This window comes from Protopterus annectens, chromosome 2.part2 (assembly GCF_019279795.1).
Source record: "Protopterus annectens isolate FY-2018-M chromosome 2.part2, PAN1.0, whole genome shotgun sequence".
In the NCBI taxonomy this organism is placed as follows: Eukaryota; Metazoa; Chordata; order Ceratodontiformes; family Protopteridae; genus Protopterus; species Protopterus annectens.
In genome coordinates, this window is record NC_056730.1 from 427,097,535 (window position 1) to 427,117,589 (window position 20,055).

The window sequence follows — 20,055 nt, forward strand, 5'->3', positions numbered from 1 at the left end:
TATGTTTCCCCTCTTCTTTTCATTTAGTTTTCCCTCCTTCATACGTTACAACTCAACTGTGGATTTTTTGTTTTATCCCAAGTGACCCCTATAAAACATCACGAACATTTACTCTGAAAAAAAAAAAAGGAAACTAAAAAAATTGCAGTTAGTTACCTGTAAAAGAGTGCGATAATCGGCGTTAGTTTTAAACATAAATAAGCAGCAACTAATGCTAACAACTCTTATCGTCACATTTCAAATGTAAAGAAAAAATGGTCGAACACATGTAAGCAGCAACAGCTGTGAAGGCTGTTGCTTCAACATACCTGAAATAAAGAAAAGCAATCAATCTCCAGCAGCAAACCTAAATCCACAGTTGGAGGCTATAGTCCGTCAACAAAACAAATGGTGCCAGCAACTTGAGAGAAACTAATAGTTCCTGCTGTTGCACGGCATTTGTATTACAAGTGCAGGAGGAGTTCAAAGGAACTCTTGAATATTTAATTATAATGGGCGGTTTTTTTTTTTTTTGACGTGAAGACTGAAAAGGGCTGTCCTTGAGAGTTCCCTTAAAAAAAAAAAAGAAAGTAAACCCTGGGTGTTATTACTAATGCATTACAGCGCCCACACATTGTAAACGGAGCCGTGAGACAGTTTGCAGGCAGGAAAATGGATCCCAGTAACGAAGCTGCAGGCAAGGGGACTGAGGGAAACAGTAAAATTTTTTTTTTTTTTGGCAGTACTAGTTTTACATGATGCCAATGTCAAAATATAGGGGAGAAAGAGATGAAGGAAATGAGGAATCATATAGAGAAGCACGTAGTGGTCCTTTAACATGTTTTCACCTATATATACCTATATTGTGTTTTCTGTCTCTTTCTTTTTATTATATGCTACATTAAAATGTTGCTATTCTACTATATAACAACTGCATTCCAGACTGAAAAATCGTACTGTACCTGAAGTTTCTATTATTCTGTTTATGTGGAGCTTATCTCCCCGGGCCTCTACTGAAAATGGACATATATCCAGTTGGACTAACCCGGTCAACAAATGTAAAATAAAAATAAAAATAAATAAATAAAATAATATGAGGTCTTGCCCAAGTGGCTGCTGTGCAGATATCATCCATAGAGGCTCTGGAATGAAATGCTACAGAAGTAGTCATAGATCTGGTAGAATGAGCCTTTTTCTGGAAGATAATGATAGCGTATTCCGTTCGTAGATAAAGGTAATGACATTTGTAAGCCAGGAGGATAAAGTCTCTTTGGAAACAGATTTACCCAATCTGGGTCCGGCAAAGGCCACAAACAATTGATCTGTTTTCCTGAAAGATTTAGTCCTGTCCAAATAACAACAAAGCTGCCAATGCACATCAAGGGTGTGCAAAAGGTACTCCTCTCTATTAGAATGCTGAGGGAAGAAAACCGGCAGGTCAACAGATTGGTTAATGGAAAATCCAGAAATGACCTTGGGCAAGAAAGAAGAGTAAGTACAAAGGGACACCATATCCATGTGGAAGATCAAGTAAGGTCTCTTGACACTCAAGGCCTGCAGCTCAGATACTCTTCTCACTGAAGTAAGTGCTACTAGAAGTAAGGTTTTCCATGATAAAAATTTAAAATCACATGAATCAAAGGGCTCGAAAGGAGGATCTGTGAGAGACTGAAGTACCAAAGTCAAGTCCCAGGGTTCTAAGGGAGGCTTGACCAGAGGTTTAATATGTAATACTCCTTTCAAAAATGTATTGCATAGGTGGTGTGACATAATCAAAGAATTATCAAGTCCATTATGAAAATTGATGATAGCTGCTAAATCTACAGTGATCATTGATGCTGAGGCTACTGCATGTAAAAGAGTAGTCAGGTATTGTAGGATCTTTTGAACAGGCATAGAGAAAGGGTCTAAGTTCTGATCTTTGGCCCAAATAGAGAACCTAGTCCATTTACTAGAATAAACTTTCCTGGTGGAAAGTTTGTGTGAAGCCAGAAGAATTTCACGAACAGGAGATGGGATGTCAGGCAGCCTGGCAATTATTGGAAGTGGAGGAACCAAACTGTGAGCTTGAGACTGTGAAGGTTCGGATGAATCAGTCCCTGAGAATGAGATAATAGGTCCTGGGAATGATCCAGGATCCATGGGCTGTGAATCAGATGAGACCATAGAAATGGGAACCAGACTTGACGGGGCCAGTAGGAGGAAATGAGGATCACTTTGCTTCTCAACCTCTGAGCTTTCTGGAGAAATTTTGGAATAAGGGGAAATGGGGGAAAGGCATACAGAAGACCCAGGGGCCAATTGTGGTTTAGAGTGTCCCTCGGTGATTCCCCCTGAGGGGGGATCAGGGCAAAGTAGCTTCTGCATTTGTAGTTCAGAGGGGAAGCAAACAGATCGGAGCAAGGCTTGCCCCAGCATTAGAAGATTCGATCTGCTGTTACAGGGTTGATGGACTACTCATGAGGCATCAGGATGTTCCTGCTCAGATTGTCTGCAATAAGGTTGGAACTCCCAGGAATATGCGGTGCTATAAGAAAGTGGTTGGAAGCTATCACTCAGTGCCAAATCCTCATGGCTTCCCAACACAAGAGGGTAAGATCTGGTTCGGCCTTGCTTGTTGATATACCAGACGACTGACATGTTGTCTGACTGAATTGCAATGGTCCCAGAGGGTAGGGATGCATGGAACACTTGCAACATTAAGAGAACTGCCCTCAGTTCCAGGACATTTATGTGCAAACTGGCCACCATGGGGGACCAAGTGCTTTGGACTGTCTTTCCCTGGAAATGCCCCCCCCCACCCTAACAGGGAAGTATCCATGGTTACCGCAGCTGTGTGCTGGGGAAGACAGAATGGTCAACACCAAAGATTCATTTGTTGCTTCATCCACCATAGCATTTCTTCCTTGCAACAGTTTGTAAGACGTATCATGTGGTCAAGTGGGTGAGTTAGAAACAACCATTGTGCAGAAAGCAGCCACTGCAGGATTCTCATGTGCAGTCTTGCCAGTGGTACTAATATAATGGCAGCCACCATGGAGCCTAAGAGCTGCAGTACAAGACGTGCTGGTGCATAGGTCTGAGGAAGAAGGTCTTGGATTTGGTTTCTTATTTTCGAAAGCCTGTGAGGGGGGAGAGAAGCTTGACAGGATGTTGTGTCGAAGACCGCTCCAATAAATTCCAGTGTCTTCATTGGGGACATTTGAGCTTTGTCCTTGTTGATTGTAATCCCCAAGCGGAGAGCGAGACCTTGAGTGTAAGAGAGGCTGTGGACTAGGGGATTCCTGGTTGGAGTGGTAATGAGCCAGTCTATATACTAGGGAAACACCTGGAATCCTTATAGTCGAAGATGAGCTACCACAACTGCCATACATTTGATGAACAGTCAGAGGGCTGTCGAGAGACTGAATGGCAGTGCCCTGAACTGGTAGTGATTGGCTCCCAGCCAGAAGCGGAGAAACCTTCAGGAGCGGTGATCCACAATGAGTTTAACAAGGTCATCTGCCAGTGGGGTCACCCAGGAAGTAGATGGCCGGACACGGAAGGCCTGCAAGAACACCGATTCCTCAAAAGAAGGGTTAGAGGACTACCAGACTCCCTGCTGTTTTAGGGTTTCAAGAATGTCTCCAAATGAGACGTTGTCTGGGGGAGAGCATGGGGACCCTTCCCCCTCATCACAATCAGTGTCTTCGGTAATAGATTCCTCCGGGGAATCAAGGTGCTTCCTATTGCACCATTTCTTCTGGGGTGGCTCCCCAGTAGGATCTTCTGAGGAGGACTCCAGAGAAGGGGTTCCCTTCAAAGGGACTTTTTGTGACTCCTGTGCCGGGGGTCCCAAAATAGAGGGTTGGGAGAGGTGCATGCTGGGGGGGTTCTGATAATGATATCATTGGTGTTGACTGCGAGCCTTCGGAGTGAAGGACCATCTCCATCACCCAGACAGCAGGCCCACCGAGGAGGGATGGGAGCCCGGAACCAGGAAGGACAACCTCGGAACTGGGGTCACACCCCACCCTGAAGAGCCCACCTCCAGGTGAGGAACTCCAAAAGGACTGGAAGCCATTGGAGCCATGGACATAGATGGCACCAGCGAGAAAATAGGTGCCGGGCTAGGTACCAAGGTACGGACGGTCCAAGCACTGCTCCGAGAGAGCATCGGCTCTACCAAAACCGATGCAGCAAGGGTGGTCGGTGCTGACAGGGGAAAAACTGCTGTCAGAGCTGAAACAGTATGCACCGGAGTGGACATCGGTACCGGGATCTGGGTAGAGGCTGAAGGAGGATAAACAGGGGAAGATGTAGTAAAAGATTCCGAGCCAAGAGGGCTGGAATGTCTAGCTGGAATGGGCAATCCCCTAGCTGCCAGAAGCTGGTCCACAACCCGCACTAGATCTAATTCAGAAAAACTCCTAGTGGATCTAAAGGAGACTGCTGAAGGAGAATCAGGTCTTTCTAGAAAGGGGCTAAACCTCTGCCCCAAAAAAAGGGTCATAAGTTGGAGAGTATCTTGTCTTTGGCAGATATTCGAGTTTTGGAGCCGATGGAGCTGAAGAAACTGTCGGCACCATGGCCGGGGATGGTGCCGAAGCAGTTACAGTCATCAGAGCCAGTCGGATCCAAGGATGGCACCAAAGTCAGTGGTGCCGAGGTTGGAACCTAAATAGGGTTGAATATCATGGATGGCACCAAGGGAGAAGATGCAGGCTGGTGCCAAAGAGGTCAGCGTCGAGTGCGCCGGTGAAGCAGACTCGGTTTCGTAACTGACGGAGATGCAGGAACTGAGTGACTCCATTTTTCCTTATGTTTTTTGGTCTTTGGAGGGGGAGAGACGTCCGACCCAGATAGAGCCTCCGAAAAAGGTGTCTTGATTAAACCTTTTAAAATAAGTTTATTTTTATGTTCTGATAGTGTACGATCACTAAAACTAGCACAAATGTCACAGTCAGCTTTAATATGATCCATGTCCAAACAGTAGACACAACGAGCATGTGTATCCATGTTAGACATCTTATGCCCACACTTGTCACACTGTTTAAACCCCAACTTAGCTTTGTCTGACATAGTAAGGCAACAAGGCTATCCTATAGAAAAAAAACAACAAAATAAGGATTGAAAAAGGTAAGAGAATACTAACTATGGTATTTAAAAATACCACAAGTGGTAAGGAAAGGCCTGTCAAAGGGAGGAGAGAGGGACAGTATCAATAATGATAGAAATTAAATTACCAAGGTAAAAGGTAGGGAATAGAATTAGGTTATAGGCGACAGTGAGAAAAGGCTAAATTGACTAAAATATAAACAATTTTGAAGAGAATCTGTCTTAAAAATAACAATTTTCTACTTAGCTTTGAGAGAGATGGCTAGCATGTCTGACTAGGAATGTGGTAAGCGAGATCTGGAGTAACTAGGAGAGGGGCATCATGGGTAGGTCTTAGCTGAGAGTTTTTGGCTGGTGTGAGCTTGGAAACGGCTGTATTGGTTCTGAGGATGGAATAGAGGTCCTAATAGTAATTAATGAACAAAGATTTACAACATCAGATAGAAAATTACCCTAACTGGTGGACGCAGGTTGTACTTGGGTAAAAGTGATGATCTCTGCTGTCATTGGACACAATCAAGCAGTCAATGATCTATCCTGGTAGGGCTAGTGTGTATTTGTAAGAAGCTACTTGAACTACATTAGTGTCCCCTATACTGGTCTAATGCACTATGGAGTATTACTTTACCCCATATTATCATATTATGTACCTTACTGGTATGATAGCAATCATTGTTTCAGAATTCAAAAAACAAACAAACAAACAAACAAACAAACAAAATATATATATATATATATATATATATATATATATTCCTATTACAAGAACGAAAGTTCACAACTTCGAACTTGTAATAGGAAGCCTCACTTACGTGAAAGTTCACTTTAACGAAAGTGAACGTCCGCGAAAGTGCACTTCACCAAAAGTACCACAGCACAGTGGAGGACATCAAAAAACAATTATGGCATATTGGGAAGAAAAATATCTTCTAAATTCCCCACTTTTAAATGAATGTGTTTTATATACAAGGTTTTTTTTTGGATGATCTATTTTTTTTCTGGAAGGAAGGAACAATTTTTTTCCTCTTTCTTTTATTTATTTAAACACTTAGTTTTTTTTTTTTAATAGTACCATTGACATTCAAAATTTGAGATAGATGATTGATGTTGTATTGAGAAAGATGGATCTTTCTTTCACATCACGTTCACACAGAAAGAACCTCTAATTTATTTTAATTCTTGCATTACACCCCATCAGAAGATCAGAAGAAAGGAGAAAAAGGCAACTGGTGAGGCTGAGTGAGGGAGAAATAGGATGACTTTGAAAGTTTTCATTTCTATAAGGCATCTTTTAAGGAATCTATACTATTCAAGAGTTGAATTTAGATAGAATTTTCAAAAGTGATTGGAAGTGATTCTATTTAGTTAAGATCTTTTGCCCTGTTTGAGGTATAACATTCACTTGAAAACAAAGTTGAACAGCATGAACAAAAAACCTTTGAGAGGACTTCAGCATTTATATCCAACAATCAGCATTTTAAGAAACATTTTCTTTTTCAAATGGAATTTTTTAACACATTTCCTATTATTGATATAATTTTTTTGATGTAAAAGATAAATCTAAAAATATTTGGAAAAAGATAAAAAAACTAAATCTCAGGAAAACAGTCTAGGATCGAAAGGACTAGAGTAAAATGTGGGAATAAGCATCACGGAAAATGCGGACTTGTGAAACACCTTTAACAACACACACTATGAAACATGACACTACATTTAAAAAGCGACATCTGCCTTTACATCTAGGAATCACACTATACACTTTCGCAAAAAATAGGAACCTCCTTCTATTAGGGCTTCTAAAATATTCCCTCTCAGAAGAAGGCAGAGTGAGAGAGAAGGCTTAGTTTAGAATATATAAGCACCTATAGCCTGATTCATGGTAAGAAAATCAAAAAAAGAAAGGACCAGCACATTATTCAAGAAGTATTTTGGACTAACCCCCACTTTTTATTGAGGTCGCTAACCCAATGATAGGCAGAAAGGGTACTGCAACTCCTTTCTTGAGAAAATGGGGAAATTAGGGCTCAATTTGGAAATGGCAACGATATAGTATTAAAACTGAGAAATTATAAACTCTAATTTTATATATATATTTTTTCGTTATTAGTATTATTCTTAATTATATTTTTAATTATTATTATTTATATTATTAGTACAAACAAAAATGTTTTTAAAATGTTTTTTTTTTAAATAAATTTTTAAATATTTTAAGATTTTTTACATTCAATGGTTTCTAGATGAAGACTATTTTTTAAACTATTAAATACACCTTCATCTAGTTTAGTATTTTACCTTATTTATTTTTTATTTACAATTAAGAAAGATATTATTTAAGTCATCAAGTTTATTAATTACAATTAAAGTATTTTTTAGTTTATTTTAATTTTATTTAACTTTTATGGCTTTATGTTTAAACTTAAAAATTTATTCTTGAATTCTTATACTTTACAATTGCTTTAAAAATGTATGTATTCTTAGAATTCAAATGGTATATAAAAACACTTAATAACAATATATGATTGATATTTATTATCTAGTTGCAGTAAAGTTTGTCTAAACAATATGGCCAGTATTAGTGTTGAAGTGTTAGTGTGTCTGGGTTGTGGAAATTTATGGTTTGTATTTGCTGTTGGATTTATTTAGAGTGCTGCTTTTTGGAGTTTCAGGATTTTACAAAGTTTGCTGATTTTTTTCTTCTTTTAGTTTTATTTTTTCTTCTTGCTTTCGTTGATTTTTTAACAAGCTATGTCCTCCCCTATGGTGCGATATTCACGGATCGGCACGGGTTAGGGTAAGGGAATAGTTAGTAAAGCTATCCCCTTACCCTAACCCATGCCCTAACCCTAAGATTCGTGACTATCACACCACAGTGGAAGACATTGCTATGTCCTTCACTGCGCTGCAGTCATCACGGACCTTAGGGTTAGGGCATGGGTCATGGTAAGGGGATAGCACTACGCACTATCCCCTTACCATGATCCGTGCCCTAACCCTAAGGTCCGTGAGTACTGCACGGAAGTTCAGTACAACTCCCGTTAGTTGTACTGAACTTCGCATAAGTGCACTTTCGATTAAGTGCACTTTCGCTGCAGTGTGCATTCCATACACTATTTCAAAGTAGTGAACCTTCGATCTAGTGTATGGAATCCATATATATATATATATATATGTATTTTTTTTGTGTGTGTCTTGATATATGTCATGTGCCCTGGTAAGAAATAGAGCCTGCAGTCAGCACTGGTTGTATTCCTTCATTACAAGTTACGCAATATTTTTTTGCTTCTTATCTGATTTATTTGCTTACTGCCTGTCTAGCTAAATTGTTATGGGTCCTGTTAAATTTATACTATTATTTTACTATATGTCACTAACGTCAAATCATCTAAAGGATGCATACTGCACCCCTGGGATACGTAGCTTCCTCACTTTAAAGCTAGCTGCAGTTAACGCATATTTATTCCCCTTCTTAAGATATATGTCTTTTCAATAACAATTAGTTAATTGTACTGTATTTTGGACAGTGCTTTAGTCAGTCTACAGTGTAGCAAATCTACTTTGCTTGTTGTCAGGTATGCCTTACCCTAACTGATTGTCTTCTGCATACTGGAGACTATTGTTTCTTCTCATTTTGAACATGCTTGCATAACTTAGTGTATGGATTTTTGGTCTCCCTGTCTAGCCATGCCCACCTCAAAAAGAAAATGTCCGTTAATTAACTATTCTAGCTTGTTTGGTCTTATGCAATTTATTCACTTCCTGCATTGCTTATTTTTAGTTCCTCTGTGAGTGTTACCCACACAGCCTCACTCTGTTCAAAAGGACAGGCAGCACTACCAGCTTGTAATTATTATATTTGTATTTTCTACTGTTATTATTTGCATTCATACTTTATATGATATACCTCTTTTACTTAGTACTGGAATAGCTATTAATGTTTCTGAAACAGATTTGTGGAATGCTACTCTACTTGCTACCACAGAAACAAGCTGACAGCTCACTTTTAGTTTGTGATACCAGTGAGTAACTGAATTGCTCTATTTATTTTTTCTTACGTTAGCATATGCAAATGGATGTACATTACTACCTTAGCTGCACCACGTATCTATCTATATCTGTTTTGTTTCAGGTACAATGTAAGGGTATAATAACTGAGTTTATGCACATGTTCAAGTTTCTGTACTGTGTTCTGCTTATTTTAGGTGTTCATTTTTAGATAGAGTTAATTGATTTTGATTATGCTCACTTTAATGTACATGGTGTGCTTAGACTTATGGGTGTACTTTATGGTACTTATCTCTGTACCATTTTCCACTTCCACTTTGCCACAGTCTTCCTGATTTATTTCCTTTTATATAGCTGCACCTCTGAGAAATTCATAGTATCCTTTAAAACATAGTTTAAGATACTTTCCTCATTATTCTTTTACAAAACTGTTTTATTTTCATTATGTGACTCCCCCAGCCCTATCTCACTATGGAACAATCACTGCAGCATTTAATTAACAGTAGTACAAGTTTCCAGTACAGATAGTAATGGGACAGTTTACAACTGCAAAACAGTGGAATAAAAGAAAAAGTTTTTTTTCCTTCTTACCAGATGTGCTTGCTCAGTATTTTATACACTGATGGCTGCTGTTGAAGAAGAGAGGGCCACAGAAGCTATATAGTTGTTTTTTGCTTTGCTCCTGAATTATCTACTTGCTACATGTCCATCTAGATTACAGAGTCACAGATCCTGTTACATTTATACTAACATTTCTGTCCTTACATGTCCATCTAGATTACAGAGTCACAGATCCTGTTACATTTATACTAACATTTCTGTCCTAATCCAGTCTACCACACAGATTTCAAAACATCTGTAAGATGCATACAGCACTCCTGAAATTCATAGTTTTCTTACCTTAATTCTGGCTGCAGTTAAAACGCATCTTTTTTACCTTCTTAAAACATATGTATTCTCAGTACTAGTTTACTTCACTGCACTGTAGTTTGGATAGTGACTTAAACAGCTTATAGCCTAGTAAATATACTTTATTTGTTGCCACATCTGCCTTACCTTACCTTAGCTGATTGCTGATATGGTCTACATTGCTCTTCTCCCATTCCCTCCCATCTCCTACGTCATTTCCTTAATAGTTCCCTAACTCCACCCCTTCTTCCTCTATCCACTAAGAACCCACTTGATCATATCTACTCCACTAAAGGATGCCCCATTACATGTCTTTCCTTGAACTAACTACTTCCCAACCATACACTCTCAGTATAACAATGTTTTACACTCTACTCTCAAACTTAGTCCCATCCCCCACACCACCCAACCTGAACTATAACATTAAGCACAATAAACCATAACTACATAATTGCTGTACACTAACACTGCTCACCTAACTACGAAACAAGTTAGCAACTAGCAGAAATTCCTTTACCACAATACCCTGCAGCTATTTTACTGTTAAGAGAGGCCACAAGAATACATATCCACTACATCATAGAACTTGTCTTATTATTATTGCTAACAATTTACCAGCTACCATACTACTTTATACCAATACCCAGTGTACTAAGATCATGCTGTCATACAACCCAACATACAGATAAATAATAACAGGACAATAAACCACCAAATGTACAATATGTCTTACATACAACTGTTACAGCTAAAATAACAGCAAAAGAACAATTACAAATTATATTATTAGCCAAATTCAAACCAAAATTCATCCTAAATTAGAAAAAAAATCTAACACCTCAGCTATAATAGCTACTTATCATCATCAGCCCCCTTTTTTCTCATTTTTTTCTACATGGGGTCAGGGTATCATGTTAACAGTTGCCAGCTCTCTCGATACAGTGCCACACTCCTGCCTTCTTCAACACTCATGCCTGACTGTCGTAGATCTTCTTTCACACAATCCATCCACCTCTTTGCTGGATGGCCTTACTTTCTCTTACCTTCTTCCTGTCTGTCCCAAATCTTCCTCACCAGATTGTCTTCTGCTTTTCTACACATGCCCAAACCACCGTAATCTGTTCTCTTTGCTCTTTTCTGCAATTGGAGCTACTTTGGCTTCTGCTCTTATGTCCTCATTTCTTCATCTATCCCACAGTGTGCATCCTACCACCTTTCTCAAGCACTTAATTTCCATCACCTCTAGTTTTTTCAACTATTCTACCTTTACTACCCAGGTTTCTGTACCATACAATAGTACTGGTCACACCACTGTCTTGTACACCTTACTTTTCAGCTTCTTTGGCGTTCTTCTGTCATAGACTACACCTGATACTCTTTGCTAGTTGGCTGCAGCCCCTCTGATTCTAGCTTTGACCTCTTCATTCAGACTACCCTTCTCCTCAACCACCCCTCCCAGATACTTGAAGCTTGTTTACCTGTTCCATCATCTTCTCTTCTATCTCTATTCTCAGCGTCTTCTAATTTCCCCAATTTGCTGCCATTACCACCATCTTATCTGTGCTTAGTTTCATCCCATGTGCCTTCAGATTTGCATTCCATTCTCCTACCCTTTGCTGAAGTTCTCACTCAGAGTCTGCCTGTACTGCCACATCATCTGCATACAGCAGTTTGTTGATCTGTCCCCTCTAACCTGTTTGCTAATGCAGTCCATCACCAGTATGGACAGCAGTGGGCTCAGAGCTGAACCCTGGTGTACACCCACTCCTACTGGGAACCCCTCTGTGAGGCCAAAAACTGTTCGTACTTGAATCACTGGGTCCTTGTACATAGCCTGCACTAATTCTATCAATATTTCTGGGACTTCAAACCACCGCAGTACTGCCCAGATCAGCTTTCTTGGGACTTTGTCATATGCTTTCTCCAAGTCTAGGAATGCCCAGTTGGACTCTCTCCTCATCTCTAGCTTCTTAAGTATCTGTCTCAATGCAAACATCGGGTCAATTCTGCCACATCCTGATCTGAATCCGAACTGCTCATCTCCCATCTTGCATTCTACTACTCTGCGTATCCGTTTATCAATCATCCTGTCTAGAACTTTCATGCAGTGTGGTAGGAGATTGATGCCTCTGTACTGCCCACAGTTGTGGATGTCCCTTTTGTTCTTGTACACTGACACTAGTATGCTTATTCTCCAGTCATCTGGGATATGCCTTTCTCTCCACACTGCTATTAGTACCCTCAGGAGCCATTTCTCCCTTATCTCACCCAGCATCTTTATCATATCTGTTGTGACCTCATCTGAGCCTGCTGCTTTCCCTGACTTCATCTTCCTTAGTGCTGTTCTTACTTCTTCTAAGGTGGGCTCCTCCTCTTCTCTCATCGTAGGCTGTTTCTGGAGCACTACAGCTTCTGTGGGGGTTTCTTTCATTCAGAAGCTGCTGGAAATACTCATTCCATCTGCCTTTGATGTCCTGTGTGAGCAGGTCGTTGCTGGCATCCCTTATAAAGGGTGCCTGACTATCTTCTTTATCTTTCTGTCTTTGCCTTACAACCTGATATAGTTTCTTTGTGTCCCTTACTGAGTCACTTTCCAGAAGTTGGTAGAGTGCCTCTGATGCCCTATTCTTTGCTATTGCAACTTCTTTCTTAGCTAACCAGTAGCCCTTCCTAGCCTGGTCAGTCTTTTCTATCTCCCACTTTTTCCTGTACTCCTTTCTTTTGATGACTTCCTGGACGTCTGCATTCCACCACCAGCTTTCCTTATGTACCTTATTTCCATATCTGGCTTGGCCACATATCTTTTCTGTAGTCCTAACACATGCTGTTTTGAGGCACTGCCACTCTTCTTCAACTCCACCTATTTCCTCCTCTTCTTGGGGTGCTAGAGCCCTGAGCAAATCCTTGAACTGCTGTACTTTCTCTCCAGTCAACTTCCAGGTCTTCAGCCTGGTCTCTGTTGACCTCAGAGCCTTCTCTGACCACTGCTTGCAGCCGATTGTGGCAACTAGTGGTTTATGCTGTGGGCTGATTGTTTCAATGAGGATAACTTTGCAATCATGGATTCTACCCCAGTGCATTTCCTTACTAGGAGGATCTCTACCTGAGTTGCATGTTGGCTACTCTTGTATGTGATCTTATAATAGCTGCTATTCTGTGTAAATATCCATCTAAACCCAGGCCTATCTACTAGAAAAGTACCAACAACTAGTACTCCTGGTCCTATACGGAGTAATGTAATTGGCCTTCGGATATGCCACATAAGTTGTTCATATTATTTGCAATATAATCACTGAATTACAGCCTAGATAATAATAAACTCCCCAAATATACCAGCAATCACAGAAACTTGGCTAAAACAATAAACAGAAAGTTAACAGATCATCCCACCATGTTTCAACACTATTAGAATAGACTGCAATACCAGACAAGCTGGTGAGTTGGCATTTATACACTTCACCAAGCTAGAAACATGAAGAAGCAATTTAAAATACCTGGCTTTGGAAAATGAAACTCTTTCAATCTTTAAAAAAAACAGCCATAAAAGTCTGCATCTAATAGCACTATATTTCCCTTCCAACATTAGCATCTCTACAGGTGAAGACATTCTATTTGAGTAACATCAAATATAAAACAAGAAACGTTTTATATTAGGAGACTTTAACATAAACCAATCCAAGGAAAACTCCAAAGCCTGTCTACCAAATGTCATCTCTTTTGGCTTAACTTTTCAACAGTCCATCTAGAACCAACAAACTCTCTAGCAAGGAAAGTATCTTAAATTGGACAGTAAATAATGAGCCTACCAAAAAATTACTCAAGCAGGTATATTACCTGGTTCAGATAGTGTTCACCATCCTATCTACATCATATGGGTTAAAACCAAAACTTTAAAAAAATCCCAAATGTTGGCCAGAAAGTTCACCAAATTCAGCAAAGAAAATTTTGCATCACTTCTTAAACAATATAACTAAAATGCCTCCTATTGAAATGTTAGCACTTGAAATGCTGAGTGCCGACAAGCAAAAAATAAAAGACTGAAAACTCAGTAAAAGAACAACTCTCTAAGATTGATCTTCTCCTTTAAACTTCTTTTTTTGCAGGGAGGCAATCCCCCCTGTACTCCCCCCAAACTTATATATATGCCAACTCCAAGATCGCTATACCTTGGAAAAAAGGAAATATTCTGAAAATTGGCCATTTTGGACTTGGTCTCCATGTTTCGAGACTCACTCTCAAAATTTCAAATGGTTGCCACTAAAATTCCCTAAAATTATTTTCCAGCAGACAAAACTGTTAATTGCGTCAATGAAACTTTCCTTATATACTAACCTTGCTGACTTTACAATATAAAAACAGAATAACATTTTTACCAGTTATCTGGCTATTCCACAGTACCAAACAAGCTTATGTTAACAAATGACAAATATTGGGAAAAATGGCAAAACAATCAAACACCAGCCTCCAAAATTACTGGAGTATAAGAAACTTAGGTAAGATGCAAGCTAATTTAAAGAACAGATACTATTCCACAAATTTACACCAGTCCCACAACAGCAACCCTAAAATCTTCTGTAGCGGTATATACAATCTTCTCAAACCTTTAAAAACAACTCCCTTTCTTTTAGAATCTAACTAATATAATATCCAACTTCAGCTCTCATTTTATAGCCACATCTACCTGCTTATAAAACCACAAGTAATAATTGCTATATCCATAATATCAAAACATATAAAGCACACAAATGACTTATTTCTTTATCCTATACCATCTACTGCACTCAAATAGCTCCTCATTAAAATAAAAACCAACCACACATGCACCAGACAGCCTACCAGCAGAATATTTCAAAACTGTTCTTGAAGCATAGTATACATACTGAATATTCATTCTAATCAACTGATCTGTAAAATAATCCTTTGTCCTCACCATATAACAATCATAAATCATCCCTCTCATAAGTTAGGTACCTCTCTTGACCTATCCAACTTTAGGCCAAGCTATTTTCACTTTCCAAAGTACATGAAAAGTATATACATAATCAGATTCTCACGTATGTATTATATATTAATTTGCTATCTTCAACCCAAGCAAGCACTTAGTACTAAAATGTCTCTACTATCATTCCAGAATACAGTGCATCTAAAACTTAAAGGTGAAGTAGTAGCCTCATTCATGGCTATTAATAAATTGTTCAACACAGTATCATACAAACAGCAGCTTGATTGGTTCACAGACTTAGGTTTGGCGGTTAGCAGAGAAGATTAGGCTATGAACTGTTGATGAGCTGCTTCTTATGGGTCCACTGTTTGATTCCATCAACCTTCATTTGCCTATCATGCAACTTTGAGCAAGCCACTTAATCAGACACTGCTCCTGGTCCAAATCTGAAAAAAGTCCATATGGATCAGTACTCTACTCTAGTTAGCGATAAATAAATAAAATAGATTTTGATACTAGCACAATAAAATGGTCCTGCTGCTATCTGAGCCAGAGGTTTCAGTGTCTGCAAAGACTGAGCCTAAGCATTAATAAACTTAATCAAGACAAGGAAGTATAAATATTTGTAAGTAATTCAAATACTGATAAAATCAAGTTTTATAAATGCATACTGCATAATGATGTACCACATGATGGTTTTGTTTTGTGACTACCAGCAACACTCTTGGTTTCAACACTGTCTTAAATGCTGAAAATGTTAACTAGATTGCTAGCAACATTTTGTAGTTTTCATAATGATCCTTCTGGAGAGGAGACAACAGGTCTAGTATTCTCAAGTCTTGGACATGAGCTCCCCAAGCAAAGTCTGTGGAGTCAGTTGTCTCTTTCTGGTTGAACAATGGAAGTCTTAAAAATCTGAAATATGCACCACTAGACTCTTTTATTAAGAAAGGGATTAGAGGAAGAGCATGTGCCACAGACTAGAATTTCTCACTCCACATATTTGTTAGGTTTCTCTGTTTTTTACCCTCCTATAAAGGCATCTACTGGAAACCATCAGGATAAACTAAGACATAAGACATGTACCCCCGATTTGTTCAGAATATTCTTGTAGTTAATGGATTTAACTTTGTAAGGTGTTAAAAATATTTTTAATCTCTCCTAAAGAAGTGAAATTATGCAGATTGCAGTGTTCATAACGGCTCTTAAAACATTTTAGTTTGGGAAGGGGCCTGGGTTTTTTCACTTTTCTCATTAAGAATAATCCCTTAGATTGTCAAAATACTAGACAGTCAGGGGTATACAGTGTTTTAAAATTTGAACAGGCTGAACTTGTACAAGGCAATAATGCTTATATGGATAAATGTACAGTCCCTATAGTCTGAGAAAAGCAATGCATTTTATGAACACATTTGGAACAGCAGAAAGACCAAATGACAAGAAAGTGAATGGAAAGTGGAATTCCATCACAAAAAATTAGTAAATAAATTGGCTGTGGTCCTTATGGATGGGGATTTGTAGATTAGCATCTTGAATACTATGGCAACTAAGAAGACTTCCTATAGAAAAGTTTGTAAATTACATTAGACTCAAACTATAATTATACAATGACCCCCCCCCCCAATTCATATTCCAAAATGTGCACGCTGATTAGCCAGCGTGCCCGTTGTAAATCCCACAATATACCAACGGAAAAAGGTCTGGTCACCTGGACTTTTTTCCATTGGTATATGATATGATATATGATATGATGTACAGGTTTGTCATCCTCCCTCTCTGTCTCCATAATTTTTCTGTTTGCTCTAGGACCTCTGTGGCAGTCAGCAAAATGCAAAAAAAAAAATAATAATAATAACTACACTATTAAAAGTACAGAATCGTTCAACATGGCCGAAGGAAGAATTTTGGATTCTTTTGCGACTGGCTGTAATTGTGAGGAGATAAGCTAAAAAACAAGCCTGCTACAAAAAATCATACTTAGCATACTGTATGAGTGCTTCCAGTTGTTCCATGACCCATCACTATTGAAAGGAACAAATTAGCAGTCACTGAAGGCAAAACACTGAATGCTCAGTGAGTATTTGATGCTTTGACTGGTAGTGCATTAAATGACATATTTTTAACATGATCAAGTAATAATAATAACAGTAATATTTAGAGGTTGTACCTCAGCAATACATGGTTTAATTATTAATGCCGCTAACTGACAATGCTAAGGAATATATAATATGATGCAATGCAATTGTCTAAGTCACATATTCACCAAAATGGGTGCTTATGCAATATGCTGTATTCAACAATTTATGACTCAATGCATTTTATAGCGATCAATAGTCCTACTGCTTTCTGCCTGTTGTACTGAAAATTCCCAAGATGCTTGCTACCAAACCTTCCACATCACCTTCTTCCAATTCCGAGGTTGCAGATGTATTCTTAACTCTGATTCTAAACTCTCAGCAAAATTCTGCACAGATTAATAGCATCCCCATAATTTCTTTATTCATCTGGTAACTCAGTAAGTGAACTAATCTTTGCAGGCCCATGTCTACTACAGCCTCTCCCACAAAGACAGGGCAATGTAATATACACAGAAAAGTGGGTTAAGTCCATTCCTTGTATGGCAGTACAAACGAGAGCCAGCTCATGAAGAAACAGCCATCAACATGTCCTGTAGCTTACCAATCTAACTGAACTTTCTTCAAATACACTACGTTGAGCAGACCAACTCCTCAGCAAATTGCAGTCATTGACACTGTAAGAAATTTTCCTTAAAAAGTTTTTTTTTTTTTTTTAGAGTAAGTCCCCTGCATCACCACTCACATGAGGGATACCATCTTGTACTCTCCCTGGAACTTATATGTACCATCTCCAAGACTGCACAATAACAATGAAATGGAGACAGTCTGAACTGTCTGTATCTGACTTTTTCCCTCTATTCATGATGACACAACTGAAAAATATATCTAATACCAGTTGAAAAGGACACCTGATGAGAGTTTCAGAGACAAGTACTAGATAATAGTCTGTTAGTCTGCAGACCATTTCAAACCTATTTAAAAAAAATCTATTCAGAAGTTCCCAAAAGCCTCAAGGACGGCAAGACAAGATAGACCAGGGGAGAATCTGAGGCTGCATATCAGATTATCTTAGTTTACCTTCAAAGTTGCAAGGATGCTTTTGCTTGACATATAGTGGAAGTCTGTAAAATTAAATGCTGTGTACACATGGTGTGATTTGAAAACCTTTAAATGCTTCACAGTAACACAATGCCCTCCACCCCCTGCTTACATCATCTTGCTTGGGCACTGCCCCCACAAGACGTGACTAGCTGTGCAGTTAGGGGATGGTGGTGTCATGGTGCAATAAAAGCAGTCTCTTTGGCTGTATCCTTGTTGCCCGCACTGAGTAATTTCAATTGCTTAAAAGATGATATTCTTTAGCTTGCTATGAGTAAATTTTTTTAAAACTGTTTAACACTTGTCATTCCTGCCTGATGGTACCTTAATTCAGTAGATTGAGTCAACTGCTGGGGGATAGGGGGGCAAATCAGAGTCTTATCCTAGGCTCCAAATGGCCTAGCTACTCCTCTGCCAAACAGTTATTATAAATATGTATCTGCAAAAGGCTCTCATAGCAGCCGCTTAGGATCAAGTGTTCAAGCATGACTTTATGGCGGGCACTCCTATACTTCAGTAGGCATTTTCTGATGAGGGGCTTGGTGCAATTTTTTTTTTTTTGTGGTTTATCAAAACTGTTATTGCTTGCATGGACCATGCTGGCATTAGTACAATGTAATGCTACCATTTATATACAAGTTAGAAAGGTCTGGAGGGCCAAAGCCCCCACATGGGTGGAAGCAGAGGAAGCAATTTTTTTTTTTTTTTACTTTTTACATTTTTTTTTAATTATGCTTTTCAAGAAGGAAAAACTGATGAAACATGACCCAGTTATGGATGATTCGATCAAGCATAGGAAACCCACTTCCAAGATAGCTGCACATTGAGTAACAGCTTAAGTCTGGCTCTCCCAGTGTGAAAACAGAAACTCAGTAGAGGAAGCCAATGGACTTGTATTTCTGGGTAAATTTCAGTAACTGGCTAGTAAGCGCACTGCCCAGATGCCAGGAAAAAAGCAATACAGAGGACCTGAAAGAAAATCAGCTACAAAAGGTGAGGAAAAAACACTGACAGGGAATAATATTCAGCATAAAGCAGTGCAAGCTCTAGAAATGACTTCCAGTAACCTAGAGGAAAGTATAAGATAACTGCACACAGACCTGATTAAAATAAATGAAACATTGACAGTGTCTATTAATTCAAGTGACAAATGGCTGGTAAAAATGGAAGAAGCTTTAAACAGATATTCAGATGAGGTGATACAACTACAAAAAACAGAGATCAAAGTGAAGAAAAGGCAGGCTGAATATGAGACTGCTCAAGAAGAGAGGTTTAAAAAAAACAGAATTACAGGATAGAGCACATAGGGAAATCCTGAGATTTTCTGCTATAGCAGAGAATCTGGAAAGAACAGACTTTATTAATTTTATGAAAGCACAAATAAGCAACTGGACTGGAATTCCACAGCAGAACTTGTTAATTGAAAGAACACATTGTGTGTATGTTCCAAACTTGGCTATGAGAAAGCAGCCTACACCTTTAATACTAAAGATGCAATCCTACCAGCAAAAGCAGTTGATACTGACAAAACTCTGGCAGAAGAACAAAGTACTACAAGTGGGAGACAGTAGAGCATTAGTAGAGAATGATTACTCACTGTGCACAGGGCAGAAGAGAAGTAAGTTTATTCCACTTTTCAGGGAATGTCGAGAACAGGCATGAGATTCAAACTGCTGTACCCAGCTATCTTCAATATATTCTTTCCTGGAGTGACAAAATAATTTTTGATGCAGTACATGCTAAGGATGAAATACAAAAGTCTGTCCAACAAAAAGTGGGCTATGAAACAGTAGCACATTGTTTCTTGTTGTTCTGGTAATAAAAACCAGAGAGAGACTGCGCCAATGAAAACGTTTCCAGTGTTGCAACAAAAAATACTTGGGACTCCGGGAGAAGGAAAAAAGCACAAGAGCTGAACATAAGAATCAGGAGTATGTTGCAAGTAAAGCA